The 21,306-nt window shown below is 38.3% G+C and overlaps 1 pseudogene; it reads left to right on the top strand.

Moving 5' to 3' along the window:
* Positions 1-586: 586 nt before the first annotated feature.
* On the top strand, positions 587-9,122 carry LOC121431657 (annotated as a pseudogene).
* The last annotated feature ends 12,184 nt before the right edge of the window (positions 9,123-21,306 follow it).

The raw sequence follows: 21,306 nt of genomic DNA, 5'->3' as shown, positions 1-21,306 counted from the left end.
ACTAAGAGTTATTGATCCGATGATGCCAATAATAATTTTATTCTAAAAATACCGGGTAAAAATATGAACATGCAAATGATTTATAGACTGAAGTTTTTTTGTTGTTGGGAATTTAGTTATTATACCAATGAAGACTGAGACACAATATACAGATATATTATGTTTGTCTATGTGGACTGTTTGCTGACGCCCTTGCGAATCTGTTGTCAAATTTTAAGTTTATTAAAACATATAGACCCATTATACAGATGGACATTCAACGTTATCGTTTCTTTGACTCGAATGAGATCCACCGCCTAGTTATTAATGTGCATCGAGGTGTTTTGACAATAGCGAATACCATATAGGCGCATCGGATTATTTACAAATAAAGGCACAGCTTTCCTTTGGTTTGTTGGCTGATACTGTGATATAAACTGCTTTTCAACCAACATACTTTAGATTTGAAGCAGCAAAATTAAGAAGCAGACGATTATGTGACATATGTTATCATTTGAATCGCACGCATATGAGTCATGTATATGTCGTTTCCTGATAATGTCAGGAATAAATTCTGGGATTGAACTAAAGTTGATGCGAGCCCTCAGCGACAAGACTTTATTAAGCGACCATCATTATGTTCATGCCGCTGATGTTGTTGCCACGGATAAGGTGACGCCTTGACCTTGCCTACGATTGTGTTACAACTTGTGGGCAACAGTAATCTCTAGCTCTTCCAACACATTTACATGAACACACCACGCAAAACCCGCGAAAAGTCTAATGTCAAGTTCACAAGAAAATGACAGAAATCCCCCGTGTTCAAGAAAATATTTGGCCTTTCCCCTACAAATTTGCATCCTCCTGTCTACGTACACCGAACGTGCAGCTTCTGAGAACCTATTGTCTGCAAACGCAGCGAGCAATTTTGTGTACGTTGTGTTTGCTATCGAACAATTCACGTCACTTATGCTTGAGTGGAATGAATAGGGAGGGAGAAACCAGTTTGCACGATGGGAAACATAACGTAAAGCGCATACATCGATGGACGAGTATCATCGACAATAATATTGCAGCAGATTATTTGGTTTATTGCGACGAATACAGAGACAATACGATATCAACGCTCAGGAGAGGGTAATTTCGACGCGTCACGTTATCTTATCACAACCCAGTATTTTCCATCTACTAGGCAGCATCCCATGTTATGCGCCGCTCGCTCAGTCTATGGGTCGACAACAGCATCTGGGCTCATAATTACTGGGACTCTGGGAGATCAGACAAGTGGTCTTTCTATTCATGGAGCATTTATTGGTCTACCTCAATGTCTTCTTGTGATCGGTGAAATGGCGTCCAGTTATTCTGAGTCGACTGATCGGGGATGGGCCTGGTGCGTTCTCCTGTCAACCTTCACCAGTCAGATGTTGTATGCTGGGGCAGTTCCTTTAGTTGGGATATACATCGTAGAATGGCAGGAATATTTCAATGTTGGAACGGGGTCAACGTCTCTGATCGCTCTTGAATTGACTTTCGGTTTGCCCGCCATTGGTAAATATCCTTTATATCGATGTCTGTCATAATTATGATTATGATGATTACATCCCCAAATCAAATGTATAGATGTGGTTATGGGAGGGGTCGGGGAGTAGGGAGGGGGTAACCCTAAGCAGCGAATGATTTGTATTGAATTTGAACGTGCTCTATCGTGAAAAAGACATCCTTTTTACGTGTTTTTTGGTCGCGCATGGTATCCACTCGTCATGTAAGTGGCCCCGGGAAATAACAAAGGTAAAACAATAACAATTATTCAATACAAGTACGATTGAATGCATCTAGACATCCCCGGGTAGACATCTACAAATATGTGATAGGGTATCTACTGATTCTTTACATATCGATTAATGATTATTATTTTGTGTGTTGATGTGGGTGAGGGTGTGTGTGTGTGTGGATTAGTGGTGGTGGCATATTATTTTTGCGCTTGCATAATGGAGTACAAGACTTGAAGAATTGGTGTATTAGGACACACAAGACGCTGAGTCATGATGGCTATGCATGTCTGGTGAAGTGTGTCTTTGCCGGATTAGCATTTATCCCTGTGACGATTTGCACATAAGGTACCCACTTATGACTTGTATATAGTCACTCGGTGCTCACAGCTTTTAGAGGAATTACTTTCTGCCGACAACCATTTCACTTATTGTGTTGAGTGCAGCACAATGTGGGTAAATTTTTTTTCCGAAGGAAAACACGTCGGGCTGGAAACGAACCCATTTCCCTCAGATTGAAAGACGAGAGTCTTAACCACTAGACCACGACGCCCCCACTGGTCTAGGATTTTGAGGCTCGATCGTGTAAATTTAACTTTTTTTAAATTAAAATTTTGCTTTAATGTAAGACTTGCTCCTCGGGGCTTGCTCAGATGTCAGAGGCACAAGTATTACTAAAAACACGAATACATCTATATGCCTATATTTTGCATGATTTAAGCGGACATCATAATGACCAGGAAATGCACTATACAACTCCATGCATGCCACGGGTGGATAATAGAATCGCCATCAATTCTTATTGTGAATTTCGAAGTTCGAGCTGAACAGTACATACGAGGGTTTGAGCGCTTCTATTGTTCAGAGTATTCATTGTACATGTATAGGTGTATATTATGATAATATATTATGCTGGCCAGTTAGTTGGTATCAGAAACAATGCGGTTAAACAAATCCGTATTACACTTACAGTAAAGATACGATCGATAATGTATTGTCGTATTTCTGTCTGAATCTATATAGCTGTGGACTGTGGTACGGACCAGCTGATGCACGAGTAAGGCCTATATACTTAAAGAGTTATATCACCAAGGTGTTTGATATCACTATTGCGGGGGCCCTATGAAAAACAAATGGGTAGGAGAGGACATTTTATTTGCTTTTATCCTTTAAGTAGGCCTAAAGAAGTTCTTTGCCGAAGGCCTATCTATCGAATGCTCTTGTTCCTGGTCTTACAGTAAACAAAGGAGCTTAGTTTGGGCAAGTATACAGGCCTATATAGGGAGATCAAGATTAGTATACTATGTGGACAAAAGGGTGCAAAACGCAGTTTTGGAGTAGAGTCAAAAGACTAACTCGGAATTTAATTTAACACCTCCTTACAATCAGGGACCTACTAGTTAGGTCCAGTACAATGAAGCCCAAAGTCATACTAACTCCTCAAGGAAGATTTCAACACATGGACTCACACTCTCGGAGATGGTGGCATAAGGCATATAGTGCAGACCATTCAGATTTGAATCTTGCTGCTCAAAACTCACAACTTAAAACAAGGCTTAATACATGTATATATGTGCAGTTGAGGCCGAAACTTAACATACACCCATGTAATTCAGTGAAATTTATTCGCTTTCCAAACATCGTTTACTATATATCTTTAGAGATATAAATACTACCATGACAAATTTGGTATCAAATGAAAGAGCGTATCAAGCTCTTTCACAGTCATAAGTGAGATCCCGTTGGGATTAAAGTCTATTTCAGGTGGAATCTTCTTTAAAGAAAAATAGTAGCATTTATTTTCAAGCATCGTTTCATAGAAATATATAAATGTCAAATCTATGATTTAAGTTACATTTTCTATCATGATATGTCACCACTGAACAAAGTGGAATATGAAATGTTAGTCTTGAGAAGTACCTAGCACAAATATATAAAAAAAAATGTCGAGCTTTTATTTCTATTTTGTCTAAAATATGAAGATTCTTGGGTAGAAAATGATACCTAAATATTTTTCGGCGCCTGATGACAAAGCAATTCGATGAAGGCGCATGACATACTCATTTGTTTGACATCAAATTCGTTATGATAACACAAATATTTTATAAGATACAGTAGTGTTAATTTTTTCTTTGAATTTTCTTGGTGTATGTAAACTTCTAGCCTCACTGATTATATATGTATATATATATATCACAATACAAAATACACCCCCAGCATATTGGACTCTACTATGTTTATTTTTTTCTCCTACATCAATATTTGCGCTTGAATTATCACTTAGTAAAACAAAAATATAGATTATTGACGTTTTGTTCTTCACATCAGACTGCATGATGCAATACATGTACGTTGTTTGCACAATTGCGTGCGCTTGAAATTACTTCACATTTCTCACAACTAAAACCTGAAAATAAATTAAGCCCGCATGTGGTTGGGAATACTATTATAGGAATGTACTGAAAGTCTAGTAGCATATATGGCACCACATGATTACTGGCGCGTAAATGGGGGCCCTTTGAGTCACTACACCCCAGAAGTTCCGCGACCAAGAAAAAAAAACAGGAAGGAGAAAGAGATAGAAAGTGAAGGGAAAAGGGTACAAACTATGAAGAAGTTATGCATTTAGCTCATCAAAGTTTATTCAGATGGGAGCAAAATTTTCGACGTAACATGATTGTGTTCTTCAGGGTTTGGATAACCCTGAAAAAGACGTGCTACGTCATCATCTACTTTGATAATTGTCAACTTTGTTTCTACTGTATCCAAGATATATAAAATATATCTATTGATATGGTATCATGGTTCAATATGAGATCATATTTTCATTTTGTACTGTTGTTTATCTTCCAGCTGTACTCTTAGGAGCGTCATGCCAGCGGTTTGGATGTCGTCTTGTGGCGATTACAGGCGGGGTCATCGGAGCCCTTTCTACCCTATTAGCGTCCTTCTCAACTCAACTTTGGCAGATCCATGTTTGTAGCACTATCGCAGGTAAGAAAAAAAATCTATAACCTTTCGTAAAACGATCATCATGATCGTGGGTCCCATTCAATAGTCTGTTATATCAAGGCTGCAGCCTTTGTCTTTGAGTTTAATGCTGTTACGCGAAACGTTTTCAATACGACTGATGCGGAAGATGTAGAACAGTGGCTGCGAAGTCTTACTCACCAGACGTATTTCTTACGTTTAGCGTAACTGAAAAGATAACGTGCTGCAGCCTCCGTCTATAATAGGTGATAGGCTAGGGTTCCGTATAAAGCTAGATTATTTTTGTTTCCGTACCTCATCACCCCCGGCCTGTCGCCAGAATGGGGTTTATTATCCTGTCAAAGATCTTTCATTTTCCAGTTGATGGCAAATTCCTTGTACAGTCTGAGATATTTGTACATAGATTTTCGCCTATTTTATTCTCCATGAAGTGCGCCAATTCTCTTAGCTGCCAATAGGCTATGTAATTCACGTACACAGAAACTGAGGGAGTTATAGCTCTCTCCCACTTTCCACCTGTAAACTTTTGCAAATGTGAAATCTAAAGCCATTTTTTGTAAGTTCTAATCATGTTGAGTGTTTTTTTTTCAATATACAGGTCTTGCTTACGGCGCTGCATACTTCCGGGTGGAGTAGTCATCCGTTATTATTTCAAGAAACGGCTTGGAATGGCTAATGGTGTGACGTATGCTGGTATCGGAGCGGGATTCTTCGTGATGGCTCCCTTGCTAGAGAAACTCTGCTCGGTATACGGATGGAAGGGGGCCATGTTCATTCACGCGGCTATCAATGCAAATTTCATCCTTTGTGGAGTGATCTTACGGAGGACTAAAATGGAACAGAAAATCATGGCAGCGTACAAGTCAAAGCCATCAAAAGCCAGTGACGAGGATTCGATTAACGGCGGTGACCTATCATCAGACTCGTTTTGTAAAAGGATCTTGCGAAACATCGACAAAACATTCGCCATCTCTAGACTCGTGAAGAACGTCCACTTTGTTACCTTGTGTCTTGTGTCAATCCTATCTTTCGAAGGTCATATGTCGGTGTTAGTCTTTACAGCCCCGAAGCTGGTGCTCGAACTCGGATTGTCAAAAGGTACGGCCAGTTTGGTGATGTCTGCGTACGGAATCACAGGACTTCTTTCTCGAGCACTCCATGGCTTCCTTCTTGATTTCAAATTGATCTCGTTGACGAATCTATACATACTGTCCCTGGTCATATCGGGGGTCCAACCAATGTTCAACCCCCTCATAACTTCGACTGCTGGCCAGTTTGCTTTGATAGTGGTCTACGGAATCGGCGCCGGCATCATGGTCCCCACGACGATGTTAGTATGTAGGAAATACGTTGCGCTCGACGCAGTCCCCAGTGCCATTGGACTTGTCACTGCGATTGGAGGCCTTGGGAACGTCCTTAGTACACAGTTGATGGGTATGTATCTGACGTGACGAAATTATTTACATAGCTCATGCACCATCAATCCTCGGGTGCGGCGCTACGGGTGCCAGGTGTGAGGGAGGGTGGGGGTGACTTGTGACTGCTCCTTAACAATACAATAAATCGATGTAAGAGTTAATTTCAGTTGTGCTCTGTGACTTGAAATGGGCGTCCGTTACTTTTCCCCAGCTTTTCTATTGAAAGGGTTTAACTCGGACATTTTTACTTACTTAAGGTGGCACGCCCCCTTTTCACGAGAGTAATACTTGTCTCGGGATGCCCTGTGATATGAAACAAAACTCTATCCTTTAACAGGGATCGATCATTACGTTCTTCCTCTCGTTTCTTTTATCACAGGACAATTATCTGATGCCACCGGTTCGTTCGCTGTTCCTTTCTATATATCCGGTGCTTTCTTTTGGTTGTCGGCTGTTGTAATGCTAATGGTCACCAGATGCATACGATTCGAGGACGGTGATCAGGATTCAACGGTAGTCGTTCCGGAAGTAGCCGTAACACCCAATGGTCAAGAAGATATCCTGTGCGTCAAACCAACTGCATTAACCACTAATGGTTATCATCAAGTTTCTACCGATGTATCTGAATTGGAGAACTGGGAATCTGCAATTTAGGGAGGTTTTTTATTAGCAGATAGTTTGATTCAGTAGTGCATGCATTTTCAATTTATCAACATTGACAAACACGACTGTCCACGAAGTACTGACAAAATGAAGGGTAAGGAGTATAAAACATACTTCTTTACTTTATGTCAAATTTACCAGTGGATATTTATTTCAGAGTAATGTCATGGAGAAAGGGACCAAGATTATTTTGTTCGCACCCAGCCACCCACACATTCCAGTCGTAATTCCTGTTGGAGTGCCACAGGGATTTGTACTTGGACCTTTTTTGTTATTTTTAGAGCATCACAGCACATCAGCTCCATTATTAGGCAGAGCGTCCTGTACAAACATAACACACGAAATACGAAGATGTTCCTGGTTGACTGTGCTTTATAGGAAGAAAATATTATACATGTATATGCCTTTGAAGTACATGGACGCTTTAATTCTTATGCAATGTTATTGAACTATTGTTGAAAATATCGTTCATTCCGGCCTTAGTAAGAGTTTTGAAAACACTGTCATATGAATCTGTTTGTACCGCTCTACATTTACATTGCTTAGAAATATAGTATATTCGTGAAATATATTTTATGTATTTTATGTATTCGTGGCTGAAGTGATTATCGTTAAAATTCATCTAAGGTGCTAATAATAAATTCCTGTTAATTTAAGGATCAAATTATATTGAATAAATTATTAAGTTAGAAGTGAGAACTTGCCACTGTTATATTTAATCAAAGATAATCTAAGAATATATTTATATGAATCCATTTTTAGCAGCAGATTCAATATTGTGCGGGCGTTGAGCATGGTCTAGTGGTTGTGACTCGTCTTTCAATCAGAGGGACGTCGGTTCGATTCCAAGCCATTACGACGTGTTTTCCTTCAAGAAATTTACCCACATTGTGCTGCACTCAACCCGGGTGAGGACCGTGAGGTGAATGAGCACCATTCCTTGAAACGCAGTGGGTGTAATATGCTGAAGCCAGTGTAATTTTGGGCCAAATGTTTGTAGAGCTCGCAACTTTTTTTATTTTTATATTACCCTATACCCCAGCGCTTTTCAAACGGTGGGCCGCGAGAAGTTCCAAAGGGAGAGAAAAAATAGGGGAAAACTATGATACATATACAGACCTCTCCGATCGGTCTACATGGGTCAAAAACTAAAGCACGCCTAGGTACATGTTGGAAAGCATGCACATGCATACTATATTAAATGGTATCGAACTTTGATGTGAACCTCATGCATGTCATGTGCATGCATATATTCGCCCATTTACCGGACATTTGCGAATTAGTTAATTCTCAAGCTGTCTGTTTCGAATGTGCTAACAGCTTTTTCATATTTTAAGATTTGTTTCCATCAAAATAGACGGTTTCTTAAATTTTGGTAGCTGGGCCTCGAAGAAATATCTGAGAGTCAAAGTGATCCTCGAGTAAGAAAAGGCTGAGAAGCGCTGCTATTGAACCTTTAACATCTTTAACATATTGAATCTAACTTAAAGATCAGATTACACCTGCAGCTGATGGGGAATCCAAAGCTCTTGAGAATAATAATAATGATAGCTGGACTTGTAATAATGCTTTTGGCCCGAGGATACAAAATGCTTGATATTACCCCGGCTTTAGCTCGAGCTACCATCACCAGCGCTCAGTGCCTGCAAGAAAGTAATCATGCCGGGTACACATTCGCCTCACCTGGGTCGCGTGCAGCACAGTGTGCAAGATGTGACTTAGCGTCAGAAAAGGCCAACAGTTTTAAATGCAGCTCTATAATGAAACACCACATAAAATCTAAATTTGTAATTCTCACTATTTAGGGCAATCCTAGCACTAAATAGCAAGAATTACAAAATAGTGAGAACCCGGGAGGGGGTGGGGCTACTTAGTAATTATGTGCCGCGGTCGACATCCCTAATATTCAGCCTAAATTTCAGTTCCAGAGCATCACCAATTTAGAAAGTCATAGAAATTCATATTTTCCCCCATTTCAGAGGCCCTCAAATAACCGCTTACTATGTACGATATATTGAGTTCTGGAGACCCCGATTTTTGATGTGGTCAGTCCAAAGCATTGCATTTTGAAGACCCAAATTTAGTTCCAGATCCCCAATTTTCGAATTTTGTGTGGAACATCGGTATCATGTTATAATCTGAGTAGCCCCCCCCCCCCCCGAGTGAGTACTACAAAATAATGTAAAGACATTGGGTCTTTTCATTACTTTGTATCCAAGTTATTATATTGTCTGTCATGTCAATTTATTGATCAATGTGTCGACACATGTTTTAACAAAATTAATACATCATTCCTACACTATTATATTCCGAGCCGAGATTGTTTTGTTGATTTCTGTATGTAGGATAAGGGCATGCATTATGAGCTTATGCCTGTACAAGTTGTCGATAGCTCAGTCGGTAGAGCGGGAGTTTCGGTGACTGATTCCCATTTGGTGCGCTTTGGCAAGTTATTAATCCTCATTACCAGGTCCTTTGGAGAGGACCTGCAGCCGTCGGACATCTGGTTGCTTACTTACAAGCATCCATGCTTTCTTAGCAATCTGGTGAGAAAAAAAATCACCACCATAATAGTAATAAATTCCCTTGAATTATTTCACCGGAAAATATTTAACGTAACTCCAGTTAGTGTCGCAACGCCCAAGTCTTTCTAAACTTTTTCATTCCAGTGGTTGAAAATTAGTGAAAGAACTTTGAAACAATCAACTTTTCAATGTTGTAAATTTTGGAGAATCAGCCTCTCGTGCTCCCCCATGTTTTGCATCACATTAGTCCAGACCCAGTCTGCTCAGTTTACGTGAGCGTCACTTGTGTAAGCATAACAAGTAACAATGCGGATCTTAGGACTTATTGTTTCAAACCTGAATGTCACTGTTGTAAGGAAGTCGTTTAGGTGTATTTGACCTGAAAATGCAAACAAACAGGAACTAATTTTTATTGCATAAGGGAAGTCTCCCTGATAACCGAGTAACTCTTTCTTTCCAACGGATTACCATTCGATCTCTGCCATTATTGATGGCGCTAATTGTTTGGCTCCATCCGACTTCAACGCAGGGTTGATGTATATAGTCTGTTGTGCAAATCCTTCACTCGAGTTTAAGGTCTGAATGTGCAGCCTACTCATGCCGGCAAGTTTTGTATGTATATCTTGTTCGGCGAATTAGAAAGAAAAATTGACGAAATGTCTATTTTCCTTACCCCTTACATGCATGCAAACTCCCTTCTTCCAGTGGTATGGCCGTTGTGGGAAGGGGGGGGGGGGTTAATTATGTCACTTCACAAGGCCTGCTCTGTCACCCTAGATGGCGATTGACTGCGAATGGTGCTGAAAATGTAACCCTTTCTTCAAAATGTCGTCGACGGCCGGAGCATGGGTGCCGGAAAGCGAATATTTTTTTCCGTACATTGCCGGGAAACCCTTCTTCGACTCTTTCTGGACACTGATGCCTGCAGGCCATAACCCCCTCCCCCGAATAATATTTTCTATTACCCCTCCTCGTATGGCTCAGCCACTGGTGACAATGTATATTTTGATGAACGGACCGAATAATTGCAAAGTCATACCATGGAGGTACAGAACTGTGCTCTTTTTTAATTCTACAACTGTCATAATTATCCTTCCCAGGCAGTTAATAATGTTTTGGGAGTCATATCAGTTGATAAATTGAATGTGTATTGTTAAGGCATTGTGCTACAATTGGCTATTCATAGGTAGACCACAACTTAATTTTTAATTTAAACCCGAGTTCAGAATTTTTTAAAAAATCCATATTTTATTGTTCGAAATAGACACTTTAGAAATGAAACTACTCCGAAAATTTGTTTTGCCTAATTGATCGTGGGCCAGGCAGCCGCTGTGCAGCGCCAGATTGACGCCCGGGTGGGGGGGGGGGGCACTTCCATTGACGGGTGGATACCATGCGCGACCATGGGGTCTCGAAAAGCACCCTAAACACGTATTTTCAATATTCTGAAAATGCACCCCTTAACAAGTATTTGCATGCGAAACCCTACCCTAAACAAGTATTGGAAACAAAACGATACTCTTGGCAAATATTGACACCCTAAACAAGTACAGCGTTATATCACTGATGTCGGTCCCCACCGAGGCCTCCCACATCTCGCGCAAATCGTACTCGAAAATGTATACAGTGTTGACTCTTGGGGAAAAAATACATTGTTTATTAAACATTTTAGTCTTAATTTTTACACCCTCGCAAATTAGACCCTAAACGCGTGTTCCTAGCGAAAATAGATACCCCGTTTCATTATTTCAGTGTTTTGACACTCTTATAACGTTACATACGTAACATGCCCTATCTTGGAAAAGAAATCCTTTTTACGTGTTGTTGTTGTTGTTTTTTTGGTCGCGCATGGTATCCACTCGTCAATGTAAGTGGCCTCGGGGATCGACGAGGCTCTATCCCTAATTTATTATTGAACGCCAAACAGGGTAGCAGCAATTCCCATCACGTCTTTTGGTCTGATGCGGCCGGGGTTTGAATCCCCGACCTCCCGGGTGGCGTTTCATGAAAGGATTTGTCGGACATTTTATCCGGCAAGTACCAGTTTATCCGACAGTTCCATAGGAACAGTGCCTTTCAGCCAATCAGAATCAAGGAAAGATGTCAGATCTGACAACTTGTCGGATGAAAATATTGATGAAACGCTCCCTGGTTGTGAGACGGACGCTCTACCAACTGAGCCAACACACCATCAAACATCTAATCACCGGCAAACCCCGGCAAACATAATAAACGCAAGCATTTTATGCATATCAGATTTTCAGATTTGTTGGTCAAAAATGTAATACGCAAATTTATTAAAGCATGCGTGCTAACAGTTAGAGCAAATTCCTGATCACCATTTATAGCGAATTTAAGTGCAGGCACTTGAACAGTGGTGACAATATACCCTGATAAACCGTTTACATTCGTAATTCCGAAGCTTCGTTATTCCGAAGGTTCGGATATTCCGAAGGTTCGTTAATCCGAGAGCGAAATAAGGTCCGTTGTTCCGAAGGTTTCACATTCCGAAAACGAAATGAGGTTCGTTGTTCCGAAGGTTCGTTAATCTGAAAACGAAATAAGGTTCGTTGTTCCGAAGGTTCGTTTATCCGAAAACGAAATGAGGTTCGTTGTTCATTTTGTTTTCGGACTAACGAACCTTCAGAATTACGAACCTCATTTTGTGTTCGGATTAACGAACCTTCGGAATTACGAACTTCATTTCGTCTTCGGACTAACGAACCTTCGGAATTACGCCACAAATTTTCGGATTAACGATCCCTTTTTCGTTTTCGGATTAACGAACGTCGAGGTACAGGCAATTTACGTGTTTCGGAATAACGTACCTTCGGAATTACGAAGTGTAACCCTGATAAACATACCATTGTATAAGATTATCACTGCACTCTATCCAACTATAATATTACATAATGTCATATTATGTAAGATTACGACTGTAACAAGTGATCTGGTAATTGATCTGACTTCTGAATCATAATATTAGTTTTTTTTAATGTTGTTAAAAATTAATTATCAATCTACTAGACAAACACTAGTTGAAGATTTCAAACAAATAACTCGTATAGCCCCAAACATAAATCTTACGAGTTATAGTCGATCATCATCATCTTTATAGCCCTTAGATATACAGAGATAATGGAACTGGAAATATACTGTGAATTGATTCGATTCTGGACTCTGAAAAAAACATCACAAGGCCTGTATTCCTTCCATTCACTTCCTTACAATGCCTTTTCTTTTGCCAATAATTGTTGTCCTTCTCTCTGTAAATTCACATAAAAGACATAAAGGAAATGTTTATGGAATTCTGTCTCGTTTTAGATTATATATTTTTTTTAACGACCGAATGAATACGTGATCTGTAATAATAACTTCATGGAAACTGAACAATGGCCGTAATGCCTCAGACATACTATTGAAACCGACTCCAGAGTCCAGACCGATCAAAGTTAAAGGGATGGTCCGGGCTGAAAATATTTATATCTAAATAAATAGAGTAAAATTCACAGATCAAAATGCTGAAAATTTCATCAAAATCGGATAACAAATAAGGAATTTATTGAATTTTAAGATTTATCATTATTTTGTGAAAACAGTAATATGCACATCGTCATGAATATTCATTAGGTGGGCTGATGATGTCACATCTCCACTTTCTTTTTTCTTATGTTATTACATGAAATAATAAATGTTTCATTTTTTCGTGTAAATGATGTGTCCCCATTATGATGAAATAAGTTGTGGCATGAATAACTAATGCACTTAATCAGTTGTCAATCCACTTGCTATAGTTCTTGGTAGATTTTTTTTTAATAAACCTAACTTCATTTAATAAAATACAAAAGAACAAGTGGGGATATGACATCATCAGCCCACCTAATGAATATTCATGACGACATGCCTAGAACTGTTTCACTGGCATGATGGAAATCTTTAAAATTCAATAACTTTGTTATTTGTTATCTGATTTTGATCAAATTTTCAGCATCTCGCTCTGTGAATTTTGCTATATTTATTGAGATATAAATATATCCAGCCTTGACAATCCCTTTAATACGTTCTTTCCAATGATATACCATCGCTCGGTTTAGAGTCGGTTTCGTTGGTGTAACTGTGACTCTGACAGACGACTGACATTTACCGTCGGGGGTCGATTGGTTCAAAAGGCAACAGGTGGTTTCAGCGATGGAATGCGATTTAATGTTTTGAAAATCTATATTCATATATATAGAACTGTCATCTTTGATTATTAATCTATGAATCATTAGTACACGATGTAATGGCATATAGACCCCTAATGGCCTATGAAGTCAAAAAATTCGAGGGGAGGATAGATGAATACTAATTGCGATGATAAAAAAAAATCATCATAGGATTTGTCTGTAAAAACATCTAATATCTGATGAGTCAACCTACCCCGGAACCTATACCGCCCTTTCACACGTTAAAAAATCGTAATTTGACAGATATGATTCCTGCATGGGCGGAAATCCCAGGGGGGACGTGTCCTCCCTACTCAAAATAGTAGGGGGACACAATATCAAATGTCCCCCCTATAACTCCAAATGGGAATAAAATGTGCGTTTTGGGACGAGATGACCTTTTTTTTTTGCTTGTCAAATTTTCCAGTTCCTTGTCCCTCCTACCTTTTGGGAGAGATTTCCGCCCCTGGATTCCAGTGAAAACTAATGACGAATATTTAGCACGTGTGAAACCAAACTAGAATAGTATCACGAGCGCTAATCACAGTCAGGATTACAATAACAATCATTACTAAAATGATTCAAGATTCACGTGACCCAAAGGCCCCAAATCAGATACTATAAAGTTTCGTTGTATCGGGAATTGTGTTTCCTCTTATATTAGTGTATTCGATAAGCTATATGCTTTTCAAGGAGTTATATTATTTGAGTGTGGATTGTGGGCTGATCGAGGGACTCTACTTCCTTTTCAGAACCTTACCAAATAAAATCTATACATGGAGAAAATTTTTGAACAGGGGATGCTGGTTTTAAAAGGAATTGACAAGCAGAAAAAAAAGGTTTCGGTCCAAAACGATTAAGGTGTATGAGTTTGGTAAAATTTCTACTTCATAAGCGTGAATTATGAAGATTAAACAATTCCCCGCCTCCCACCCCGGCGATCGCTGGAGCTGAATCCGCCCCTGCTCATGGCATTTAAGGTAACTTCTCTCCATGATCTACCATAATTCCGGAGGAAATGCTTAGAAAATGGGTCCAAAGAATGTCTATCTAATCCTCCTTTTCCATTTCCTTGTGCATAACATGGCCAGATGATTCTTTGTCAATATTATCCCCCCCCCCGCCTTCTCTCACGCGCCATCCATCTCTCTCCGTCTCTCACTACCCATTACATTTCACCATAGTAACACTCCCTTCTCCCCCCTTCTTTCTTGCCTTCTCGCTCCGTCATCCAACTCAATTTCGTCTACAATAGGCCTCTTTCAGCTCATTCTATTTTCCTTCCTTCTAAATCCAATTATCCTCACGTTTCTAATATATAAATATATATAAAACAATTTCATATTCAACCACAATAAATTTTGCATTGGATTTCTTCATGGAAACACGATATCAAGCAATTTGTAGTCCGACATGCAGGTATGAAATGTATTGCGTGATTTCAATCGTAACCACAAATACCCGTGCATTGCGAAGTGGTATCAAAAGACACAACTACAATGGCGTACCTACCAGGGGGGGGGGGGCAGTCTGCCCCCCTGACGAGCCACAACCCATGCAAAGAAGGTATCACTGCCCCCCGAACGAGCTTCAAAGACATTTTTGCCCCCCCCCCTGACGAGCTTGAAGACCTTTTTTTTCTGGTACGAAATCCTTTGTGATTGAATGAAGACCTTTTTTTTTGCTTGTCAAATCTTTGGGAGGACGTTTTTGCCCCCCTCCCCCGTGGAAAATCCTAGGAACGAAGTCTACCAAACAAAGAGTTGATATGAATAAAAAGATGAAAAATCAAACAAGCATATCAAAGTCGGATGTGAAAAAGAAAGTTTTTACAAATTTCGCTTAATTTCGCAAGTGTTATATGCACATCATGGGCGGTGTGCAAATGAGGGATAGATGATAATTACCCAATCACTATCACTTTCATATTTCATTAAATGAAATATTTTAATTTCCTCCTCATTGTCATGAGAAACAAAATTTTACTCGCCCTGAATATGTGAAATTACAGTTGTTTAATATTTTAATTTCCTCCTCATTGTCACGAGAAACAAAATTTTTACTCCTCTCTGAACATGTGAAATTACCATCGTTTTAATATTTAGTGGTCCAATCAAGATCCTTTTCATCATATCTGTAAAAATTGAAACATTGTTAATTTAAAAAATAAAAAGAAAATAGTGAATGACATGATTGACTTTCTCATTTGCATAGCACTTAGTTGTGCGAACTACTCTTTTCTGAAAAATAAGTGAAACTTTAAAAATGTTTTTATTTACATTCGATTTTGATGAATTTTCAGCGTTATGCTGGATTGATATTTTTTATTCAAATCACCTTATTTTCTGGGGTAAACTTGACCTTTAAAATGACATTTTCACTCGGGAGGCTGCCATCACCCAGTAAAGGATAGAATAAAAGGGCTCAATCTAAATTATCCGTTATAAAAACTACATTCAATTTCATTCCCCCCACATGCCTTTTAATATAGGTTTTCCCGTCCAATTTCATCAGGGTTGCATTTAAATTAGTGAAAGGACTTTCAAATTCGAAATATTTTGTCAACCCTCTGCACACATGGTTCATTTTCATTTATTCATCATTTAATTCCGTTCTATATCATTCCTTTGAATTTGGTAGAAATTCAATTTAGGGAGAAATTCGTTCAAATTAATGGCCCAAAGTCGTCATTTAATTTCGCAACGACGAACTGATCGTTTAATTTCACCCAAAATACCATTTTCAATTTCATTAATCGGCACACATATTTGCACTTTAAACGTCCAAATTCAGATAACATGTTTCTGTGTTCATTTTTCTTTTATAACGTTATACAATTTTTTTTCTCCAAACTTTACCCTACCTTTTTTTCTGATCTTTCAGTTAGAATAATTTTATTCCATTATGTTTGATAAAGACGTAATTCATGTAACACTTATATGATATAGGATATGGTTGTGAACGGTTATTCTTTTAGTGATTAATGAGTGGGTGCAGGGGCGGATCAAGGATTTCCAAAAAAGGGGGCATTTTCCCTAGGAATTTGACGAGCAAAACCGAAGATTTTTAACCAAAGAATAAGGGACGGTCCACGATTTTTTTTAAATTGTGGCTCTCAAAGAGGGGGGGGGGGGGGCACGGACACGAGCCGGGTGTGCCCCCCCTGGATCCGCCAGTGAGTGGGTGGATGACCTATGCCAATGGTAGGTATTTCTTTCATCATCTTGTTCTTATTTTATTTCACATAATTGTAAATTATATCGTTGTGGGGAAGGGATGGTATTGACCACGTTCTATAGTTGAATGAAAGTGGAAAAACGAGTTGTTGTTCCGATGATGGTTTTTCAGATGGATGATACATTTCAGTATAATGGTAAACATCCAATTAAGAAGTAAAACCCATTTCCATAATCATTCAAATGAAGTAAAAAAAAAATAAAAACGAAAAACACTGTGCATATCCTATAAGTGATCGCATATTAATGATTTTGAATTCCTAAACCTTCGCAAGGAGGGTACCGTTGCGAATTAGAAAACATCTCTTCGGCTATTTGAATTTGCTCGATCTTTATACTTGTTTAAATGAAATAACCATGAAATCGCGTGCCAATATGATTAAATCAAATAAAGTATTTGGGTATTTAAATGTTTATCTCATAGGTCATTCGAATTAGTTGCAAATTGAACTATTACATCATTAAATCGGTTGAAATTTTGACGAAATTGGACGGGAAAACCTATATTAGACAATAACAATTCAAATTTTGAAAGGTATTTCTATATTAAAGTGGTCGATGATTAGACAATATCAAAGAGTTAAGCTTGCTTATGGGGCATTGTGAGAAACTGTGCGATCTGTCTTACAATTCATTGCAAAACATATGCTAACATCAATTGCTAATATGCTCATTGAGACAAGGAGTGTAATCTGGGCGCAGTCTTACAGAGTTCAAGATTGATCCAATCAACCACAACTATGGAAAGCCAGCGACGTCAGCATCTATCATGCATGTTTGTTCAAAATATTTTCCAACTATGATGTATATTCATACATTCATTGTTTTCTTGAAAACACAGTATGCTTCTCTTTACTTACAAAATACAATAAGCAAATTTCCTGTAGAAACATGACGTTGATGGATTTCTATATAACCGAGGTTGATTCGAACAATCATTCTCTTTGTAAGACTGGCCCCTGATTTGCTACAGCTAAAATTTATCTTTAAATTGTAAAATTACAAGATTGATTGCGATTATTTTCTTGCAACATCCCCTTAGAATCAAGCTCCGGATCAAGCTTAACCCTATCTAGGCTGGGGTATTTTGGGAGTTCAGATGGCGGGGAGGCTCCCAGTTCCCCCACCCCAATTGTATAGTAATTTATTTCATGCAAATGGTAGGGTTAAATATCTGAAATGTCAAGTGAAATCAAAACACAGACATTTTTTGCCATATTTATTTATTTAATAGACATTCTAGGGGAAAGAGTACAATTAACTCTCTTTCACATTCACATAAATTTACAAACAAACATGTGCGTGGTACATTCCTTAGCATATGGAAAACAAAAAGGGAGGCAAATTGGAAGACGAGTCATACACAAACACACATTTCAGACAGGAATTGGGAATATGTTACATGATTAAACATCATTTAGAATCAGATAATTGAAATGATTTGGTATTCAGGTTCCTTTAGGAGGGATGTTAATCATCATATTAAAGATCAAGCAATGTGAATATCGCTTTCGGCAAGTTATCAATGTTAATATCAATATAGCAACAAATGAAAGAATAAATCATTTTTTACTAAACTTTTGATTTTAACACTTTACCACATGACACTTTACCTCCTTACAATATGTTTGGTGTAAGGAGCTAAATCAGATGAGTTCGGTTAGAAATTCTTGGTTATTCATTAATTAATTATTTTTTTTGGGGGGGAGGGAGGAGGTAATAAACCATCCCTACTGATATTAGTTAAACAGCAGAAAAAAATTATGGTCAGAATTCTTTTCTTTAAATGATAAAAAATGCCTCGCACCTTCGGGGGGGGGGGGGGGCACAAAACTTTATATCAATCGTAATTCAATTTTGGGTTCTAAAATCAATCACAAGTACTGCAGTTCACTGCCAAATTTGCAATCATTTGCTGCTCTGTTCAGCTAAAATTGATTATCAATTGTAAATTTGCAATGGAAATTTGCAATTGATTGCAAATATTATCCTGCAACACTCAATTTTTATTGATCAAAATGTCTTTACATCAACTCAAAATTTGACATGTTCATGAGAAGATATCTCTTCAAAGGTTATGTAAACTTTGTGTACGAACCAATAACTACTGCTCATTTGATCAACACATATAATAATAATTATTATACTTGCTTATATAGCGCCTAACACTTACTTTGTCAGAAGTCTCTAAGCGCTCTACAGTATATGCAGCATAATTAACCTGGCTTTAGCAGTGCAGCTGTTACGCGCGCTGCGTTTCAAGGAATACATTCCTGCCAGGTACCCATTTACCTCACCTGGGTTGAGTGCAGCACATTGTGGATCAATTTCTTGCTGAAGGAAATTACACCATGGTTGGGATTCGAACCCACGACCCTCTGTTTCAGAGTCCGGAGACTAATCCACTAGGCCACAACGCTCCATATTTGCTTCAACCATTTGCGCTATGGACAATGAGGTCCTGCACATGCTTAAACGGTTCAGTCCTTGGCCATCTATTGTCCATTATTATGGAAAATGGCACGTAGGACTTTCTCAAACTGTCAATGAAATTTCAAGGAATTCTTAGAATCGGAAATTGCAAGTCACCAATATTCTTAAAAAAATAAGTGTCACCATTTCCAAACCTCCATTTTGGCGTCCAACTTAGTGTTTTACAATAGAGGGTCACATATACTGAAAGAAAAAAAAATGCTATATTTTCATCTTAAATGGTTGAAACAATCTCAGGAAATAGAATATGGATGGATAAATGGGCTACTGAAGACATAATAGCTCAATGGGTAAAGCGGGGGTCTTGAATTCCAGTAACTCGTGTTTCATTCCCACTTGTGCGCTAGTGCCCTTTGGAAATTGGGCATTTATCCGCAATACCAGGTCCCTTGGAGAGGACATTAAGCCTTCAGTCCTATAGTTGCTTGCTTACAAGCATTCATGCTTTTTTTAATTAGCAATCAAGTAACAAAATTACCACCAAATCTTGACCAAAATTTGCATGGAACTCTAAAAACAACCTAATATTTATAGGATATTTAAATTGGCATTTCTGCTTTTCAACACAGGGACAGGGATACAAATGACAATGTACAAAGAATAATTGTAAATGTACATTTCCAAGGACGAACAGAAGAACATTCCAAGGAATGAACAAAATGGTATTGTGGGTAGAAAAGGCAGCAGTTTCTACTTTTGGTGAAATCAATGTGATTGTGAAATGACAAGGAAGATGTTACAAGCCACTAAAACCCTGTATTGGAAGTGGTATTAGACAGTGAATTCATAATAGATTTTAGTTATAGATAATTAGTTTCAACCCTAACTAGGCAAGGGGGGCTGGGAGGCCCCCCTCAACGTTTTGCACATATAAGTCTTGGCATCTTTTGAGACCAAATTTGCGAACAACTTCATGAAATGGTTTCCTTGACATATTTATCATATGCCATTAAGAAATGGCTAGGTTTGACATTTTGAGGGTTAGCCCCTCAAGCTTTTCAGCTATGATCCATATACCTGCAGTGCATACACACAAAATGGCAATGTGCAAGACTATAGAAGCTCAAATTGTGTTCAATACTACAATATTAAGAAACCGCAAGAACAATGTTCAAGTAGGTTACACTCAATCATTTGCATATAGGCGAGGAATCTAAAATTAAATTGTAGATCTTAATCTATATTTGAATAAGAAAAACAAACTTCACTTATACAGTGCATATCAAAAAAAGTTTACACTTTGAAAAAGCCCTGGGAATTAAAAAATATACAAAATGTGGGTAATTTTTTCACATATAATCTGGGGTTTAGATCTCATCTATCTAATAAAAGTAAAAGTTTGACAGAATGTTACACTTGAATGAGTACTGTCCATTTTTGTAAAGCTCGCAGAAATCTGTTGGCGCAGAAATGCTTGTTTTCTCGCTGTGTAAAAGGGAAAGGCAAAATCAAACTTACCCGGCGAAACATTTCTCATCCATTTCCCTTGCACTTTTAGTCAATAGAAATAAAATGGACACATTCAAGCATTTTGTAACAATTTTGCCACCCAAATTGAAATTTCAACACTTAGTAAGAACAACCTTTACCCTTTTTTGTGCCAGCTGGATCTGAGGCCATTACTGAATCTGAACAAAAGTTTTTATCAGACATCTCCAGCATTTTTTTCACTAAGTTTCTATTTCATTTAATTTTATTTCATTTAAAGTGGGTTCACATTTCATTTAATACTTGTTTCTCCACACTTTTTCCAAGCTTGACAATGATGAACAAAATGAAAATAAAGCCTAAGCCGTTTTTTCATGTAAATCACAGCTCAGTGTAAAGCAAATATCGTCACGATGACCTCAGTGTGTGGGGGAGTGGGGTGGGGCTCAATGCACTCTTCAAAGTGTTTTGGGCAAGGAAACAACTAAAAAAAGGTAAAAGATATCAAATAAATTTTACTAGCTAAATTCCATGTGTTCTTCATGATTAACGTCTACTTTTATTCACTTTGATTCGCATAACTATTTAAAAATTCTGCG

The sequence above is a fragment of the Lytechinus variegatus genome, chromosome 18 (assembly GCF_018143015.1).
Source record: "Lytechinus variegatus isolate NC3 chromosome 18, Lvar_3.0, whole genome shotgun sequence".
NCBI classification, from domain to species: domain Eukaryota; kingdom Metazoa; phylum Echinodermata; class Echinoidea; order Temnopleuroida; family Toxopneustidae; genus Lytechinus; species Lytechinus variegatus.
The sequence above is the reverse complement of the archived record's forward strand: the minus strand, read 5'-3'. Positions and strand labels throughout refer to the sequence as shown.